At 42.1% G+C, this 20,589-nt stretch overlaps 1 non-coding gene across 1 annotated transcript; it reads right to left on the bottom strand.

Annotated features, from left to right (window-relative positions):
• Positions 1–1,326: 1,326 nt before the first annotated feature.
• LOC123394722 lies at positions 1,327–1,490 on the bottom strand. Its single transcript, XR_006609452.1, has one exon. It is a non-coding gene; the product is annotated as a U1 spliceosomal RNA (small nuclear RNA).
• Positions 1,491–20,589: the final 19,099 nt, after the last annotated feature.

Genomic DNA, 20,589 nt, shown 5'->3' with positions numbered 1-20,589 from the left:
CGTGTCCTCCTGTGGGAATCAGGTTTTTGCAGTTAGTGTTGCTGGGGTCTCAGATGCTTTCCTCATACCTCAATATTTGATGCTTGAAAATATGGACGATTTATGGTTTGGGGGTACTGATTAGGCAATACAATCCTTTATGTCATCCGCATATTGGTTGGATGTGGTCTTATCCAAGTCTCTGATGTTTCCTGAAATAGTTGCCATTGTTAAAGCAGGATAATCTGCCTACAGAGTGACTGGCAGATCATTGGTTTCATGGCTGTGATGGCCAAGTTTGTTGCTGAAGTATCTTCCAAAACGATGTATCGCTCTTCTGCACGTGCCAATTTGCAACTCGAAAAGCCCAAAGGCATATTGCCCTGCTACTTTGCAGTCCTTGTCGTCAGTTCCCTGGAAGCTCAGGATGATAACACCTCTCGGTATTTTTTTTCAGGATTTTATTTATTTATTTGACAGAGACAGAGAGAAAGGACACAAGGAGAGAGACCAGCGGAAGGAGAGGGAGAAGCAGGTTCCCCACCGAGCAGGGGTCCCAACGTGGGGCTCCGTCCAAGGACCTGAGCTGAGGGCAGAGGCTTAACCCACTGAGCCACAGAGGCTCCCCAAAAGCTCTTATTAAATCCCAAACCCCATCTATGATAACTCAATTCTTCCTTTATACAATTTACCATAGTTAGGAAAACAGTAGGGATAAGAACAGAGGAAGTACAGGGAGCAATCTTACCTTGAAAAAGTATGTTCATTTTCAGGAAATGTGCCACACCACACATGTGTGAAAATGGTTCCTGCCACCATGGCAGGGCTAAGCTGATGGCAATTCCCTAAAGCCAAATCATCAGGAACACACCTCCCAGGAAACAAGTTGGGGATTTTATTCCTTGCAGCCAGAAAGAACACACCCCATGGTCTCAGGAAGAGTGTGTTAGCAAAAACCTATTGTAGTTGGGAAATGCCCTTCACAGCGTCCTTCATGTTTTAAGTGCGAGGGAACATCACCTAAAGGTGAGGAACACATTTTTACCGTGGTTCTTCATTTCTTTATTTTTTTGTTTGTTTGTTTTTGTTATTTTTATCAACATGACCAAATTTTATTTGGAATGAGAATTAAAAGGACAATTGACAGTTGAGGAATGTATATATATTCTGATCCAGTTGTACAACTAATGTAGGTCAAATTACCAAGGAAATTTTACATTATTTCATCAAGCAGCAATATAATCAAAAGGGCTAAAAACCATGCATTCATTAAGTAACTGGGAAGACCAAAATGCATCTTACCAGATAAAAATGTGTGAGAATACAAAGAGCATCCTGTCATTTACCAGGGAAAGAGCATGAAGGCAGTCCTCCCCATCACAAGTCAGGCAGTTGGGTTTTCCACATTTGGGGAAATTGCAAGAGTCAGCAGGACTGCAGGGCAATGGTCAAGCCTCATCCTGGGAAAACCACCTTCTTGATAGTGGCATTTTCCCTGCTAAGTAAAATATGACTCCCTCTTCTTCTGCCCCAGTCTAGCCTCATTGGCTGTCCAACCCCACACACATGTTCACTCGCCAACCTGACCCACCAAATCCTTGGCACCCTGTCCTGTCCTAAGCATCCTCACCTTCCACAGGAGTCTTTCTAATACAATGGAAGCAACAGCACAGCTACACCCTCTGTCCCAGGAATTCTCTGGCCCATAACCGCCCCACAAGGGCGCCTGTTTGACATCAGACACATCCCGCCCATGACATCAGGGGCAAACACACACATGCACACACGCATGCGAGCACTCATCACAGGGAAGGCTGTCCCAGCCTGAGAGGAACACGAGGGAAGACTTTCTAGCAGACAGAGAAGCACAGATCCATCTATCTATCTCTCTCTCTCTCTCCCCCTTTCCTTAGAACCTGTTTTGAGGAGACAGAGTGCATTGGCTGTACTTGTGGAGCTCAGCCTCCTAGTCAGTCCCCCACGCACCCCCCAGGCTTGGACACCCTGGGGGAGGGGCGGGGAATCCAAAGTCAGCAACTTCTGGGCCAGCCTTTGGTGTTGCCAGCAACACCCCAGGCCCTGAGAACACCACCAGGACCAGCTTCTTCACCAGGTGGGCTCCTAGGGCAGAGCCGCGGTACCCGCTGGTGGCTGCCCGGAAGAGGGTGCCCAAGGATCCTGTTGCTGTGGGCAGGGCTGAAGGGATGGAATCCATCCCTTCAGCTCCCTTAGACTGGGCTCTGAGTTTACAGTAGGGGGTTAGCAGGGTTCCACAAGCCCTGCTCTGCCACTGCCTTCCCTCCCTCCAGCGTTTCCCCTCGGGTGAGATTTCTGCATCAAAGTTGGCCTGTGACTGAAAAAAAGCCAGGTCTGAGAAGCAAAGCAAAGCAAATACTCCCAAGAGACAAATACTTGGCAATTCTATGGTCATGAAAGGAGCCCCAAGGATCCTAATTTGCCATTGTCTTGATTTCACCTTGAGGGAGTGCTTTTCTTTTATGGGACTGTTGAAATTCGAAAAGCAAGGGGGGTGGGGGGATTTCCAACTTTAATTGTCACATGAGTTCATAGTGAGGTTGAGGCAGTAGGGATCCATGTTAATGCCAGGAACCTGTATGCATGTTCTATCACACAGCACGTGGGACACTGCAGACGTTGAGATGGTGAGATGATCCTGGATTCTCCAGGCAACCTCTGGGAAGACAAGGGGTTCTTAAAGCTGGAAGAGGCAGAGAAGGATATCAAAGGGATGCTGTGTGAGGAGGACTCTCCCTACTGGGGCTGGGGCTGAAAATAGAGGAGGGGCCTCTAACAGCTAGAACAGGCAAAGAGACACAATGTCTGCTTCATCTAAAAAAACAGAAACTGCCTTATATTTTACCAGCAAAAGTGGTATTTGTCAGGATAAAACGGAAAGGTGATCTGGAAAAAATCAGCATTGGCAAATCCATAGGTGAGTCCAGAGAACAAATGGGAGGGACAGTGTTGAAAGAGGTCAATTGGGAAGATTGTTCTAAAAGTCCATCGGGGTGAACTGTGAGTTGGAAGAGCACTGGTGTCTCCCTGGGGGAACAAAGCTAGAGTTCCTGACTCTGGCCTGGTTAGTAGAGGCCTATGCCTGTGCAATGTCAAGTCCCTGTAAGGTCAGATCAGTCCCTCCCCTGTGGCTGCAGTGCCCTAGGAGGTAAGGAGGGCAGAGTAGCTCCCTTGCTAAAACCTCCAAACTGGAGGTTTCCCTCTGCACTTCCCATGAGGCCACTTGAGGTCATACTTATCCTTCCTTTTAGTGTGGTTTCCCTTGACTAATTTCCACCCTCTCCTAGAGCCTTCAGAAGAGAAGGTGCCCTGTGGACATCTGGATTTTAGTCCACTGAGATCCTTGTTGGGAACTTACACCCTCAGAAATGTAAGGTAAAAAATGTGTGTGAGTAGAGCCCTTTCTGGGATCCTTGGGGACCAGCAGGGGAGTGCCTGGATGAGAGCAAGGAATCCCTGCCCCCCTGTTAGCACCAGCTTTGCAGTCCAGGGCTTTGACACAACTGGTGGCTCTCACTCTCTCCCTAGGGATCAGAAGTCAGCCCTGGGTTCAGTGTTACCAAAGAGACACCCTAGAAAGGCTGTGAGAGAGCCCGCACTTCCCATGAGGCCATTTGAGGTCATGCTCATCCTTCCCGGGGAAGACATTGGAGAGAAGAAATGAGCAGGGCAGGCTCAGGGGCTTTCAAGAGCCATGCCCACTGACACAGGAGGGCTCTTACCACAGACCTCAGGGCAGCATCCTCTCAGCCCCCACGCAAGGGGCAGGAGTCTCCTGCACTCTGCCCCCCGTGTTGAGGAAAAACTCTTCCAGAAAAACTGATGAGATGGCAGCAGTGGAGAAACAGTAGAAGCTCACTTTCCACAGGTTCTGCCTCAGCCCCCAGGTGCACCTCCAAAGGCTCTGGGACTGGGCCTCAGAGCAGGGGCTGCCACTGCACAGTGCTCCCAGGGGTGTAGGCTGACCCTGCTTGATGGAGGAGGAGGCACTCAGTGCTGAAGTCCCTGGGCAAGGCCAGGAAGGAGGTTTCCCCATGCACAAGCCACAGGTGGTTAAGTCACCCCTGCTGGACCCCATCCTCCTGCCAGAGATGGTGGGAAGCAGGGAGACTGCCCACAATGGCTAGACGTTCAACCAGGTGGAAATGAAGCCACTACCCTGGCGAGGTCTCCATCCCCTCCAACCTGGAAAGCAGGGCAGCCCTCCATGGGCGTCCTGGGACCACTCAATCCTCCTGCTTCATCCTTCTCAAGTAGCCTATTGGGCCCATAAAGGCACAGTCTTCTCTCAAAAAGAAAAAAAAATACGCAACGAAAGCTGCCCTTTTTTCTGACTCAGTGGTTTGTAAATACAAACTTGTAAGTGTTTTCTTACTTCAAGGTTGCACCCTGGCTCTGGCTCTGCATTCTGTACAAGTCTGTATTCAGACTTTACAAGTCTGTATTCAGACTGTACAAGTCTGTACAGACTGGATTTACTCTCCTACCTGAAAAAACAAAGCAAATGCAAAGACACATAAGATGCATGAAATGCAGATTTCCACATTTCTGGGCACAGGGGAAGAAGAGAACCTTCCTAGACAGGAAAGCACACAGGTGAGCAGAGCCCTATATTGGCTCCAAGGAACTGGCTCAAGAGAGTTTCCAAGCAAGGCCAGGGGGCAGGGGAACCTGAGCAGGAGCCCCATGGACATCCTGGAGCTGAGGACACTGAGCTGTGAGACCCCAGGATGCTGTCCCAAGGAAGACAGTGTTACAAAAAGTCACCTAGCCAGAGCTGTGCAGGGGCTCTGAGGTGACATGTAGTATGGTCCTACCCAGGGCCTCCATGGATGGCAAGGTCTGCAACTTGGGGGCAATCATTTGAAAGCTTTAGGGAGAACAGCGCCTGGAGCTCTCACAGGAAAAATGACCGTAACCAGGAGGCAGATCAGTCATCTGAACTGAACCCACAGCTGATGCAGATGGGACAACCACCAGAAAATGACATAAGAACTTTTAGTGTGTTTACAATCAATTGAAAATGAGAAATAAATAAACGAAAAAATATAAACAAGACCCCATCTAAGAGATGAAAGTGACAATGTCTGAAAGGAATGTACGGCAAGAGATCGACAGCAATGAGAAAATGTAGAATAGAAATTCTGATAGAATCGTGTTGACTCTGTAGATCCCTTTGAGTAGTATGGCCTTAGGAACTACAGTAAATCAGCCATACATGAGCAAAGTTTCTTGCCCATTAGGTCTGTAATTTCCTACAGCAATGTTTTTTACTATTCAGTGATCAGGTCTTACTTCTCCTTGAAGGAACTGATGCCTACATATTCTACTGTTTTGGGTGCCACTGTCAATGGAATTGCTTTCTTAATCTCCTTCTCTGATCGATCGTTGTTAGTGCATGGAAGCACACCTGATTGTGTGTATACATGTCCCTGCAACCTTACAGAATGAGTTTATGGACACTAATATTCTTGTGTGTGGATGACTTGAGATTTTTCTATGTTTAGGAGCATGTCCTCTGTAAATAGAGATGCAGGTTGACCCTTGAAGAATGTAGGGTTAAGGGTGCTGACTCTCAAAGTCAAAAATATGTGTATAATGTTTGGCTGCCCAAGACTGAACTAGTAATAGTAGCTGTGGACTGGAAGCCTTAGTGAAAACATAGTCAACTGATGCCTCTTTTGCAAGTTATTTGTATTTTACAATGTATACATATAATAAAGTAAACTAGAGAAACAAATGGTATTAAGATAATCATAAGGAAGAGAGCATATAGTTAAAGTAGTATGCTTTGTTTATAAAAAGGGCACCCAGAAGTGTACACGTGCTGTTCTAACCTGTGTTGTACAAGGTTTTATTTCTTCCTTCCCACACGCTATTTACACGCTTGAGATTTGAAAGATACTCTAGCTGAGGATAGAATTCTATCCTTCTGCGTGTGGTCACCTTTGGATTTTGCCCTCAGTGAAGAGGAGCAACAGATGGGAGTTTGCCTCAGCCCCGGAGCCTTGGATCAACACCCACAGGGATAGTAAGACTACAGGAGTCCTTGCTCTTTGGACACATGCTCCAACTTGAAGGACCACAGTTTCCACGGAGACCATTGCAAGTAGGGCTCAGGGCTCTGGAGCTGCCCCCAGCAGGATGCCAGAGCAATCTCACCCTCTCACCTTCCCAACTTCCCTCTCTCTTTCCCCCTACACTCCATGTTGCCACTCCCCCGCCTCCACCATCCTCCTGCTCCTTTATAGCATTCCATAGGCATGCTTCTCCCTGCCACCAGCATGCACAGCTGAGGCCTCAGAGCTCTTCTGGGTGGGGAGCTCAGTGTTGTTCCAACTGTTACCCTCTAGATATTTCTCCCACCCTTGCTTAAATCTAAGTCAGTTGCATGTCACAGACTTGTAAACATTTTTGCCAACAAGAAAATAGTGGAGGGTGTGTGTGCATCTGTGTGTGTGTGTTGCCTTGGAAATTGTAAGGCCCTGCATCAGGAATCTGGAGTGTCTCCCCTCAGGAAAGGATTGGGGAATTATCTTGGTCCTTGCAGGTCAAGAGCCATTCTGAGCCCTGAAAGAATTCTAAATGTTGGCGGACACTTCCAAGATCAACCCAGAGATCCTATACTTTTAGTGCTTGTTGGGTTTCCCATGTGTGCTCAGAAGTCCACTGGCTGACAAAAGTTGGCACACTAAGTAGAGAAGTAGACCAAGATACACAATATTCCCTGGATGACCACATTACTCTCTACCCTCACTGCAGTCCTCCGAAAATGGGAATGGGCAGTCTAAATACCTTGCATTCAGTAGAGAATAGGAGGAATAGTGGAACAGCGGAGTAAGAGTTCAAGTTATTATATCCTTAGACTCTATTTGAGGGCATATGAAAACTCTACTGAGAAGTTTTGTGGGTTATTCAGGTGGATAGGAGGGGTTAATGGAGCCTGCAATTACACAACTCAGTATAATTTAATAATGTAATATCTTTCCCACTTCACAGGGTTTTTCTATCTTTTTATCTGATGCCAGGACTGAATCTAAGTATATGTGTACTATCCCATTGATTGATTTGCAATTGTTGAACCATCCTTGCAACCCAGGAATAAATCACACCTTGTCATGGTGAATAATCATTTTTTTTTTAATTCTTTATTTTTTATAAACATTTATGTTTATCCCCAGGGGTACAGGTCTGTGAATCACCAGGTTTACACACTTCACAGCACTCACCAAAGCACATACCCTCCCCAATGTCCATAATCCCACCCCCTTCTCCCAAACCCCCTCCCCCCAGCAACCCTCAGTTTGTTTTGTGAGATTAAGAGTCACTTATGGTTTGTCTCCCTCCCAATCCCATCTTGTTTCATTGATTCTTCTTCTACCCACTTAAGCCCCCATGTTGCGTCACCACTTCCTCATATCAGGGAGATCATACGATAGTTGTCTTTCTCCGCTTGACTTATTTCACTAAGCATGATACGCTCTAGTTCCATCCATGTTGTCGCTAATGGCAAGATTTCATTTCTTTTGATGGCTGCATAGTATTCCATTGTGTATATATACCACATCTTCTTGATCCATTCATCTGTTGATGTTTGGCGATTGTGGACATTGCTGCTCTAAACATTCGGGTGCACGTGGCCCTTTGGATCACTACGTTTGTATCTTTAGGGTAAATACCCAGTAGTGCAATTGCTGGGTCATAGGGCAGTTCTATTTTCAACATTTTGAGGAACCTCCATGCTGTTTTCCAGAGTGGCTGCACCAGCTTGCATTCCCACCAACAGTGTAGGAGGGTTCCCCTTTCTCCACATCCTCGCCAGCATCTGTCATTTCCTGACTTGTTGATTTTAGCCATTCTGACTGGTGTGAGGTGATATCGCATTGTGGTTTTGATTTGTATTTCCCTGATGCCGAGTGATATGGAGCACTTTTTCATGTGTCTGTTGGCCATCTGGATGTCTTCTTTGCAGAAATGTCTGTTCATGTCCTCTGCCCATTTCTGGATTGGATTATTTGTTCTTTGGGTGTTGAGTTTGCTAAGTTCTTTATAGATTCTGGACACTAGTCCTTTATCTGATATGTCGTTTGCAAATATCTTCTCCCATTCTGTCAGTTGTCTTTTGATTTTGTTAACTGTTTCCTTTGCTGTGCAAAAGCTTTTGATCTTGATGAAATCCCAATAGTCCATTTTTGCCCTTGCTTCCCTTGCCTTTGGCGTTGTTCCTAGGAAGATGTTGCTGTGGCTGAGGTCGAAGAGGTTGCTGCCTGTGTTCTCCTCAAGGATTTTGATGGATTTCTTTCGTACATTGAGGTCCTTAATCCATTTTGAGTCTATTTTCGTGTGTGGTGTAAGGAAATGGTCCAATTTCATTTTTCTGCATGTGGCTGCCAATTTTCCCAGCACCATTTATTGAAGAGGCTGTCTATTTTCCATTGGACATTCTTTCCTGCTTTGTCGAAGATTAGTTGACTGTAGAGTTGAGGGTCTATTTCTGGGCTCTCTATTCTGTTCCATTGATCTATGTGTCTGTTTTTGTGCCAGTACCATGCTGTCTTGATGATGACAGCTTTGTAATAGAGCTTGAAGTCCGGAATAGTGATGCCACCAACGTTGGCTTTTTCAATATCCCTTTGGCTATTGGAGGTCTTTTCTGGTTCCATATAAATTTTAGAATTATTTGTTCCATTTCTTTGAAAAAGATGGATGGTACTTTGATAGGAATTGCATTAAATGTGTAGATTGCTTTAGGTAGCATAGACATTTTCACAGTATTTATTCTTCCAATCCAGGAGCATGGAACATTTTTCCATTTTTTGTGTCTTCCTCAATTTCTTTCATGAGTACTTTATAGTTTTCTGAGTATAGGCTCTTTGTCTCTTTGGATAGGTTTATTCCTAGGTATCTTATGGTTTTGGGTGCAATTGTAAATGGGATGGACTCCTTAATTTCTCTTTCTTCTGTCTTGTTGTTGGTGTAGAGAAATGCAACTGATTTCTGTGCATTGATTTTATATCCTGACACTTTACTGAATTCCTGTATAAGTTCTAGCGGTTTTGTAGTGGAAACTTTTGGGTTTTCCCCATATAGTATCATATCATCTGCGAAGAGTGATAATTTGATTTCTTCTTTGCCGATTTGGATGCCTTTAATTTCCTTTTGTTGTCTGATTGCTGAGGCTAGGACCTCTAGTACTATGTTGAATAGTAGTGGTGATAATGGACATCCCTGCCGTGTTCCTGACCTTAGCGGAAAAGCTTTCAGTTTTTCTCCATTGAGAAATATTTGCGGTGGGTTTTCCATAGATGGCTTTGATGATATTGAGGTATGGGCCCTCTATCCCTACACTTTGAAGAGTTTTGATCAGGAAGGGATGCTGTACTTTGTAAAATGCTTTTTCAGCATCGATTGAGAGTATCATATGGTTCTTGTTCTTTCTTTTATTGATGTGTTGTATCACATTGACTGATTTGCGGATGTTGAACCAACCTTGCATCCCTGGAATAAATCCCACTTGGTCGTGGTGAATAATCCTTTTAATGTACTGTTGAATCCTATTGGGTAGTATTTTGGTGAGTATTTTCGCATCTGTGTTCATCAAGGATATTGGTCTATAGCTCTCTTTTTTGATGGGATCCTTCTCTGGTTTGGGGATCAAGGTGATGCTGGCCTCATAAAATGAGTTTGGAAGTTTTCCTTCCATTTCTATTTTTTGAAACAGTTTCAGGAGAATAAGAATTAGTTCTTCTTTAAATGTTTGGTAGAATTCCCCCGGGAAGCCGTCTGGCCCTGGGCTTTTGTTTGTTTGGAGATTTTTAATGACTGTTTCAATCTCCTTACTGGTTATGGGTCTGTTCAGGCTTTCTATTTCTTCCTGGTTCAGTTGTGGTAGTTTATATGTTTCTAGGAATGCATCCATTTCTTCCAGATTGTCAAATTTATTGCCGTAGAGTTGCTCATAGTATGTTCTTATAATAGTTTGAATTTCTTTGGTGTTAGTTGTGATCTCTCCTCTTTCATTCATGATTTTATTTATTTGGGTCCTTTCTCTTTTCTTTTTGATAAGTCGGGCCAGGGGTTTATCAATTTTATTAATTCTTTCAAAGAACCAGCTCCTAGTTTCGTTGATTTGTTCTATTGTTTTTTTGGTTTCTATTTCATTGATTTCTGCTCTGATCGTTATGATTTCTCTTCTCCTGCTGGGCTTAGGGTTTCTTTCTTGTTCTTTCTCCAGCTCCTTTAGGTGTAGGGTTAGGTTGTGTACCTGAGACCTTTCTTGTTTTTTGAGAAAGGCTTGTACCACTATATATTTTCCTCTCAGGACTGCCTTTGTTGTGTCCCACAGATTTTGAACCGTTGTATTTTCATTATCATTTGTTTCCATGATTTTTTTCAATTCTTCTTTAATTTCCCCATTGACCCATTCATTCTTTAGACGGATGCTGTTTAGTCTCCATGTATTTGGGTTCCTTTCAAACTACCTTTTGTGGTTGAGTTCTAGCTTTAGAGCATTGTGGTCTGAAAATATGCAGGGAATGATCTCAATCTTTGATACCAGTTGAGTCCTGATTTAGGACCAAGGATGTGATCTATTCTGGAGAATGTTCCATGTGCACTAGAGAAGAATGTGTATTCTGTTGCTTTGGGATGAAATGTTCTGAATATATCTGTGATGTCCATCTGGTGCAGTGTGTCGTTTAAGGCCTTTATTTTCTTGCTGATCTTTTACTTGGATGATCTGTCCATTTCAGTGAGGGGAGTGTTAAAGTCCCCTACTATTATTGTATTATTGTTGATGTGTTTCTTTGATTTTGTTATTAATTGGTTTATATAGTTGGCTGCTCCCACGTTGGGGGCATAGATATATAAAATTGTTAAATCTTCTTGTTGGACAGACCCTTTGAGTATGATATAGTGTCCTTCCTCATCTCTTATTATAGTCTTTGGCTTAAAATCTAATTGATCTGATATAAGAATTGCACTCCTGCTTTCTTCTGATGTCCATTAGCATGGTGAATTCTTTTCCAACCCCTCACTTTAAATCTGGAGGTGTCTTTGGGCTTAAAATGAGTTTCTTGGAGGCAACATATAGATGGGTTTTGTTTTTTTATCCATTCTGATACCCTGTGTCTTTTGACAGGGGCATTTAGCCCATTCACATTCAGGGTAACTATTGAGAGATATGAATTTAGTGCCATTGTATTGCCTGTAAGGTGACTGTTACTGTATATGGTCTCTGTTCCTTTCTGATCTACCACTTGTAGGCTCTCTCTTTGCTTAGAGGACCCCTTTCAATATTTCCTGTAGAGCTGGTTTGGTGTTTGCAAATTCTTTCAGTTGTTGTTTGTCCTGGAAGCTTTTAATCTCTCCTTCTATTTTCAATGATAGCCTAGCTGGATATAGTATTCTTGGCTGCATGTTTTTCTCGTTTAGTGCTCTGAAAATATCATGCCAGCTCTTTCTGGCCTGCCAGGTCTCTGTGGATAAGTCAGCTGCCAATCTAATATTTTTACCATTGTATGTTACAGACTTCTTTTCCCGGGCTGCTTTCAGGATTTTCTCTTTGTCACTGAGACTTGTAAATTTTACTATTAGGTGACGGGGTGTGGGCCTATTCTTATTGATTTTGAGGGGCATTCTCTGAGCCTCCTGAATTTTGATGCTCGTTCCCTTTGCCATATTGGGGAAATTCTCCCCAATAATTCTCTACAGTATACCTTCTGCTCCCCTCTCTCTTTCTTCTTCTTCTGGAATCCCAATTATTCTAATGTTGTTTCATCTTATGGTGTCACTTATCTCTCGAATTCTCCCCTCGTGGTCCAGTAGCTGTTTGTCCCTCTTTTGCTCAGCTTCTTTATTCTCTGTCCTTTGGTCTTCTATATCACTAATTCTTTCTTCTGCCTCATTTATCCTAGCAGTGAGAGCTCCATTTTTTATTGCACCTCATTAATAGCTTTTTTGATTTCAACTTGGTTTGATTTTAGTTCTTTTATTTCTCCAGAAAGGGCTTTTATATCTCTCGAGAGGGTTTCTTTAATATCTTCCATGCCTTTTTCAAGCCCGGCTAGAACCTTGAGAATTGTCATTCTGAACTCTAGATCTGACATATTACCAATGTCTGTATTGATTAGGTCCCTAGCCTTCGGTACTGCCTCTTGTTCTTTTTTTTGTGTTGAATTTTTCCGTCTTGTCATTTTGCTCAGATAAGGGTATATGAAGGAGCAAGTAAAATACTAAAAGGGAGGCAACAACTCCAGGAAAATATGCTTTAACCAAATCAGAAGAAATCCCAAATCGTGAGGGAGGAGAAAGGGGATAAAAAGAGGTTCAAAAGGAAGATAGAAAAAAAAACAGAAAAAAAGAAAAAGAATTAAAAAAAAGAAAACGAATAAAGAAAAATATAAAAAAGAAAATATATATATATATTAGATAAACTAGTTAAAAAACGTTAAAAAAGAAAAGGGTAAAAATTAGAAAAAAAAATTTTAACCCAAAGGCGAGAAAAAAGAAAAAAAAAAAGAAAAAAAATTAAATTAACTGCAAGACTAAAAAAAAAATCTCAGGGAGAATGCCATGAGTTCCGTGCTTTGCTTTCTCCTCCTCTGGAATTCTGCTGCTCTCCTTGTTATTGAAACCACACTCCTTGGTAGGTGAACTTGGCCTTGGCTGGATTTCTTGCTGATCTTCTGGGGGAGTGGCCTGGTGTAGTGATTCTCATGTGTCTTTGCCCCAGGCGGAATTGCACCGCCCTTACCAGGGGCCAGGTGAGTAATCCGCTCGGGTTTGCTTTCAGGAGCTTTTGTTCCCTGAGCACTTTCCGTAGAGTTCCAGAGGACGTGAATACAAATGGCGGCCTCCTGGTCTCCGGCCAGGAGGATCCGAGAGCCCGGGGACCCACTCCTCAGTGCACCCTCAGAGAACAGTGCCCCTTACTCCCATCTGCCTGACTTCCAGCCACACTCCGAGCTCACCGAGCCTGTTGCTGGTTCAAGGTCACCCCGAGCTGTGAGGTTCAAAAAGGAAGAACCTATATTTATATTAGATAAACTAGTTAAAAAACGTTAAAAAAGAAAAGGGTAAAAATTAAAAAAAAAATTTCAACCTGAAGGCGAGAAAAAAGAAAAAAAAAAGAGAAAGAAAAAAATTAAATTAACTGCAAGACTAAAAAAAAATCTCAGGGAGAAAGCCATGTCGGCTCTGTCTCTGTAGCCAGTTTTCCCATTCCAATGGGAAACGGTTTAGCCTCTGGAGCGATGTCCCTCAGCGGAACAGACTTTTAAAAGTCCCGATTTTGTGCTCAGTTGCTCTGCCGCTTGCCGGGAGCCAGCCCCTCCCCCCCGGGGTCTATCTTCTTGTCGCTTTGGATTCATGTCTCCGCCAGTCCTACCTTTCAGAAAGTGGTTGTTTTTCTGTGTCCAGAATTGCTGTTCTTCTTCTCTTTGATCTGCCGATGGATTTGTAGGTGTTTGCAATCTTTAGATAAGCTATCTAGCTGATCTCCGGCTAGCTGATGTAGTCTCAGCCTGCTACTTCTCTGCCATCTTGACTCCTCATAAATAAATAAATCTTGCTCTGGGAAGGGGGGATGGGAGCAGTGCAGAACTGAGGGGTCTCCTCCCAAGGCCCGGGGATGGGGCTCGAAACTGCGCCCCTCCTACCTCCTTAAATTCCATAAATTCTAGTGGTTCTATTACCCATCTTCTTCCCAGTTTCCCTGGTGTTCAACTTTTTTTTTTTTGGTTTTGAATATTTATAATATTTCATATAATTGCCTTAACTTCAGATTTACATAATTTAATTTTTTTAAATATTTTAAAATTATTTTCAGCGTAACAGTATTCATTGTTTTTGCACCACACCCAGTACTCCATGCAATCCGTGCTTCTCCAATACCCACCACCTGATTAGCCCAACCCTCATGCCCCGCCCCTTCAAAAGCCTCAGATTGTTTTTCAAAGTCCATAGTCTCATGGTTCACCTCCCCTTCCAATTTCCTTCAACCCCTTCTCCTTTCAAACTCCCCTTGTCCTCCATGTTATTTGTTATGCTCCACAAATAAGTGAAACCATATGATAATTGACTCTCTCTGCTTGACTTATTTCACTCAGCATAATCTCTTCCAGTCCTGTCCATGTTGTCACAAAAGTTGGGTATTCATCCTTTCTGATGGAGGCATAATACTCCAGCGTGTGTATGGACCACATCTTCCTTATCTATTTGTCTATTGAAGGGCATCTTGGTTCTTTCCACAGTTTGGTGACTGTGGCCATTGCTGCTATAAACATTGGGGTACAGATGGCCCTTCTTTTCACTACATCTGTATCTTTGGGGTAAATACCCAGTAATGCAATTGCAGGGTCATAGGGAATCTGTATTTTTAATTTCTTGAGGAATCTCCACACTGATTTCCAAAGTGGCTTCACCAAACTTGCCCTTTCTCCACATTCTCTCCAACACATGTTGTTTCTTGTCTTGCTAATTTTGACCATTCTAAGTGGTGTAAGGTTACCACAATGTGGTTTTGATTTGAATCTCCCTGATGGCTAGTGATGATGAACATTTTTTCATGTGTCTGATAGCCATTTGTATGTCTTCATTGGAGAAGACTCTGTTCATATCTTCTGCCCATTTTTTGATATGCTTGTCTGTTTTGTGTGTGTTGAGTTGGAGGAGTTCTTTATAGATCCTGGATATCAACCTTTTGTCTGTACTGTCATTTGCAAATATCTTCTCTCATTCCGTGGGTTGCCTCTTTGTTTTCTGGACTGTTGCCTTTGCTGTGCAGAAGCTTTTGATCTTGATGAAGTCCCAAAAGTTTATTTTCGCTTTTGTTTCCTTTGCCTTTGGAGACATATCTTGAAAGAAGTTGCTGTGGCTGATATAGAAGAGATTGCTGCCTATGTTCTCCTCTAGGATTCTCACGTTGAGGTCTTTTATCCATTTTGAGTTTATCTTTGTGTACGGTGTAAGAGCATAGTCGAGTATCATTCTTCTACATATAGCTGTAAAATTTTCCCAGCATCATTTATTGAAGAGACTGTCTTTTTTCCATTGTATATTTTTTCCGGTTTTGTCGAAGATTATTTGCCCATGGAGTTGAGGGTCCATATCGGGGATCTCTACTCTGTTCCACTGGTCTATGTGTCTGTTTTAATGCCAGTACCATGCTGTCTTGGTGATCACAGCTTTGTAGGAAAGCTTGAAATCAGGCAACGTGTTGCTTCCAGTTTTATTTTTGTTTTTCAACATTTCCTTAGCAATTTGGGGTCTCTTCTGATTCCATACAAATTTTTGGATTATTTGCTCCAGCTCTTTGAAAAATACCAGTGGAATTTTGATCGGAATGGCATTAAAAGTATAGAATGCTCTAAGCAGTATAGACATTTTAAAAATGTTTATTCTTCTGATCCAAGAGCATGGAATGGACTTCCATCTTTCTTTGTCTTCTTCAATTTTTTTCAAGAGTGTTCTGTAATTCCTCAAATACAGATCCTTTACCCCTTTGGTTAGGTTTATTCCCAGGTTTTTATGTTTCTCGGTGCTATAGTAAATGGAATCGATTCTCTAATTTCCCTTTCTGTATTTACATTGTTAGTGTATAAGAAAGCCACTGATTTATGTACATTGACTTTGTATCCTGCCACGTTGCTGAATTGTTGTATGAGTTCTAGTAGATTGGGGGTGGAGTCTTTTGTGTTTTCCATATAAAGAATCATGTCATCTGTGAAGAGAGAGAGTTTGACTTCTTCATTGCCAATTTGGATACCTTTTATTTCTCTTTATTGTCTGATTGCTGTTGCTAAGACTTCTAAATACTATGTTGAACAAGAGTGTTGAGAGTGGGCATCCTTGTCGTGTTCCTGATCTCAACGGGAAGGCTGCAAGCTTTTTGCCATGAGGATGATATTTGCTGAGGTCTTTCATAGATAGATTTTATGAAGTTGACGAATGTTCTCTCTATCCCTATACCTTGAAGCGTTTTATTCAGGAATGGATGCTGGATTTTGTCAAATGCTTTTTCTGCATCAATTGAGAGGAACATGTGGTTCTTTTCTCTTCTCTTATTAATTTTTTCTATCACATTGATTATTTGCGAATGTTGAACCTTCCTTGTAGCTCAGGAGTGAATCCCACCTGTTCATGGTGGATAATCCTTTTAATGTGCTGTTGGATACTGTTTGCTAGGATCTTGTTGAGAATCTTAGCATCCACATTCATCAGTGATATGGGTCTGAACGTCTCCTTTTTAATAGGGTCTTTGCCTGGTTTGGGGATCAAGGTAATGCTGGCTTCATAGAAAGAGTCTGGAAATTTTCCTTCTGATTCAGTTTTTTGAAACAGCTTCAGGAAAATTGGTGTTATTTTTTCTTTGAAGGTTTGGTAGAATTCCCCAGGGAATCTGTCAGGTCCTGGGCTCTTGTTTTTTGGGAGGTTTTTGATCACTCCTTCAATCTCGTTATTAGATCCCGGTCTATTCAGGTTGTCAATATTTTCCTGGTTCCATTTTCGGAGTTTATAGTTTTCCAGGAAATTATCTATTTCATCTAGGTTGCTTAGCTTATCGGAATATAACTGTTGATAATAACTTCTGATGATTGTTTCTACTTCCTTGGTGTTCGTTGTGATCTCTCCCTTTTCATTCATAATTTTATGTATTTGGGCTTTCTCTCTTTTCTTTTGGATTAGTGTGGACAATGGTTTATCATTCTTATTGATTCTTTCAAAAAACCAGCTTCTAGTTTCATTGATACATTTTGCTGTATCTCTGGTTTCTACCTCATTGATCTCAGCTCTAATCTTGATGATTTCCCTTCTTATGTGTGGAGTTGGTTTGATTTGTTGTTGATTCTCCAGTTCTTTAAGGTGTAGAGACAGCTTCTGTGTTCTGGATTTTTCAATTTTTTTGAGGGAGGCTTGGATGGCTATGTATTTCCCCCTTAGGACCGCCTTTGCTGTATCCCATAGGTTTTGGACAGAAGTGTCTTCATTCTCATTGGTTTCCATGAATTGTTTAAGTTCTACTTTGATCTCCTTGTTGATCCAAGCATTCTTCAGCAAGGTGGTCTTTAGTTTCCAGGTGTTTGAGTTCCTTCAGAACTTTTCCTTGTGATTGAGCTCCAGTTTCAAAGCATTGTGATCTGAGAATGTGCCCTGAATAATCTCAGTCTTTTGGTATGGGTTGAGTCCTGATTTGTGACCCAGTATGTAGTTTATTCTTGAGAATATTCCATGTGCACTCGAGAAGAATGAGTATTCTTTTGTTTTAGGGTGGAATGTTCTGTATATATCTATGAGGTCCATCTGGTCCAATGTGTCATTCAGTGCTCTTGTTTCTTTATTGATTTTCTTTGATGATCTGTCTATTCCTCTGATAGGCATGTTAAGATCTCCTACTATTAATGCATTCATATCACTATGATTCTTTATCTAGATTAACAGTTTTCTTATGTAATTGGCTGCTCCCAAATTGGGGGCATAGATATTTACAATTGTTAGATCATCTAGATCATCTTGGTGGATAGTCCCTTTTAGAATGAGGAAGGGTCCTTCTTTATCTCTGACTCAAGTCTTTAGTTTAAAAATCTAGTTTTTCTGATATGAGACTCGCTACTCCAGCCTTCTTTTGAGGCCCATTGGCATGAAAGATGCTTGTCCATCCCTTCGCTTTCAGTCTGGGTGTATCTTTATGTTCGAAATGGGTCTCTTGTAGACAACATATGGATGGGTCCTGTTTTATCCATTCTGCAACCCTGTGCTGTTTTGTGTGCATATTGAGGCCATTCACATTGACAGTGATTATTGATAGATTCGTTTTTATGGACATCGTGTTACTTTTGAAGTCTTTTTTTCTGTAGATTGTCTCTATATTTATATTCAATGCTATTATTAGGATTTTTCCTCTTTTATAGAACACGCTTTAATATTTCCTGCAGTGTTGGTTTGGTGGTTGCATAGTCTTTTAAGCCTTGCCGGTCTTGGAATCTCCTTATCTCTCCATCTATTTTGAATGTCAGTCTTGCTGGAGAAAGTATTCTTGGCTGCATGTTCTTCTCTTTTAGTTCCCTGAATATATTTTGCCAAGACTTTCTGGCTTGCCATGTCTCTGTGGACTGGTCTGACGTTATTCTGATGGGCTTTCTTTCCTCTCTAAGTATGGAGCCTCTTTGTCCTAGCGGCTTTCAAGAGATTATATCTGCAATTATGATTCCTCAATTTGACTATCAGGTGCCTTGATGCTTTTCTTTAATGTATAATCTTGGGTGGAGACCATTCAGCCTCTAGTACATGAACGCTGGTTGTATTTGCGAGATTGGGAAAATGTTCATGAAGAACTTGTTCCACTATATCTTCTAGACTTCTTTCTTTCTCTCCCCTACTGGGATTCCAATAATTATGACATTGGAACATTTCATGGCATCATTTATTTCCCTGTTACTGTTTTCGTGGTTTCTAAACTGTTTGTTCCAGGCTTCCTCCTGATCCTTTCTCTCTATCTGTTTGTCCTCCAGATCACTAATTCTATCTTCTGCCTTGGTTACCCTAGCTTTGAGAGAATTTAGATTAGATTGGAATTCATTGAGAGCATTGTGAAGCTCATCCCTGGTAGCTTTCAGCTCTGCCCTAACATTGTGAACATGATCTCTGGTCGCTTTCAGTTTGGCCCTAATCAATTCCGTTTGGTCATCCATGGCTTTCTTCAACCTAGCTATTGCCTGAATAATTGTTAGTCTGAATGCTCTTTCCGACATTGTCTATATTGATAGCCATTAGCTCTGTTGCAGAAGGCCCATTCTCTGTATTTTTCTTTTGTTGGGCATTTCTCCTCCTGGTCATTTTGGTGAGAGATGGCTGAACGGATATAGCTGGATGTATCGACCATGGTGCATTCAAGCTGCACCCTGGAATGCTTCTGAGCAATCAGGATTCCCCACCCAAATGAGAGAAAAAAGAAAAGAAAAAGAAAAAAAGAGAGAGGGAGAGACAGGAAAGAAAGAAAAGATAAAAGAGAAGGTTCAGCCCAAATGGGCCCAAAGGTAAGATTTATGAAGTATACAAACAAAAACAGAGAAACAAAAAGAGTGATAAAAGTATTTCAGGCTTTACTACAAAGCTGTGATCACCAAGACAGCATGGTACTTTCAAAAAAAAAAAAAAAAAAAACCAGACACATAGACCAGTGGAACAGAGTAGAGAGCCCATATATGAACCCTCAACTCTATGGTCAAATAATCTTCGACAAAACGGGAAAAAATATACAGTGGGGAAAAGACAGTCTCTTCAATAAATGGTGCTGGGAAAACTGGGCAGCTATATGTAGAAGAATGAAACTCGACCATTCTCTTACACTGTACACAAAGATAAACTCAAAATGGATAAAAGACCTCAACGTGAAACTGGAATCCATCAGAATCCTAGGTGAGAACATAGGCAGTAATCCCTTCGATATCAGCCACAGCAACTTCTTTCAAGATATGTCTTCAAAGGCAAAGGAAACAAAAGCGAAGATGAACTTCTGGGGCTTCATCAAAATCAAAAGCTTCTGCACAGCAAAGGAAACAGTCCAGAAAACAAAGAGGCAACCCACGGAATGAGAGAAGATATTTGCAAATGACAGTACAGACAAAAGGTTGATATCCAGTATCTATAATGAACTCCTCAAACTCAACACACACAAAACAGACAAACATAACAAAAAATGGGCAGAAGATATGAACAGAGTCTTCTCCAATGAAGACATACAAATGGCTATCAGACACATGAAAAAATGTTCATCATAAGTAGCCATCAGGGAGATTCAAATTAAAACTACATATGACCCTGCCATTGCACTCCTGGGTATTTACCCCAAAGATACAGATGTAGTGAAAAGAAGGGCCATCTGTACCCCAATGTTTATAGCAGCAATGGCCACGGTCACCAAACTATGGAAAGAACCAAGATGCCCTTCAACGGACGAACGGATAAGGAAGATGTGGTCCATATACACGATGGAGTATTATGCCTCCATCAGAAAGGAGGAATACCCATCTTTTGTAGCAACATGGACGGGACTGGAAGAGATTATGCTGAGTGAAATAAGTCAAGCAGAGAGAGTCAATTATCATATGGTTTCACTTATTTGTGGAGCATAACAAATATCATGGAGGACAAGGGGTATTAGAGAGGAGAAGGGAGTTGGGGTAAATTGGAAGGGGAGTTGAATCATGAGAGACTATGGACTCTGAAAAATAAATCTGAGGGGTTTGAAGTGGCGGGGGGGGTGGGAGGTTGGGGTATCAAGTGGTTGGTATTATAGAGGGCACGGATTGCATGGAGCACTGGGTGTGGTGAAAAAGTAATGAATACTGTTTTTCTTAAAATAAATAAATAAATAAATAAATAAATAAATACCTACATTGAGTTATCACCTTACACCAGTTAGAATGGCCAAAATTAACAAGACAGGAAACAACATGTGTTGGAGGGGATGTGGAGAAAGGGGAACCCTCTTCCACTGTTGGTGGGAATGCAAGTTGGTGCAGCCTCTTTGGAGAACAGTGTGGAGATTCCTCAAGAAATTAAAAATAGAACTTC

This window comes from Mustela putorius, unplaced genomic scaffold (assembly GCF_011764305.1).
Source record: "Mustela putorius furo isolate JIRA1106 unplaced genomic scaffold, ASM1176430v1.1 tig00000056_pilon_pilon_pilon, whole genome shotgun sequence".
NCBI lineage: Eukaryota > Metazoa > Chordata > Mammalia > Carnivora > Mustelidae > Mustela > Mustela putorius.
The sequence above is the reverse complement of the archived record's forward strand: the minus strand, read 5'-3'. Positions and strand labels throughout refer to the sequence as shown.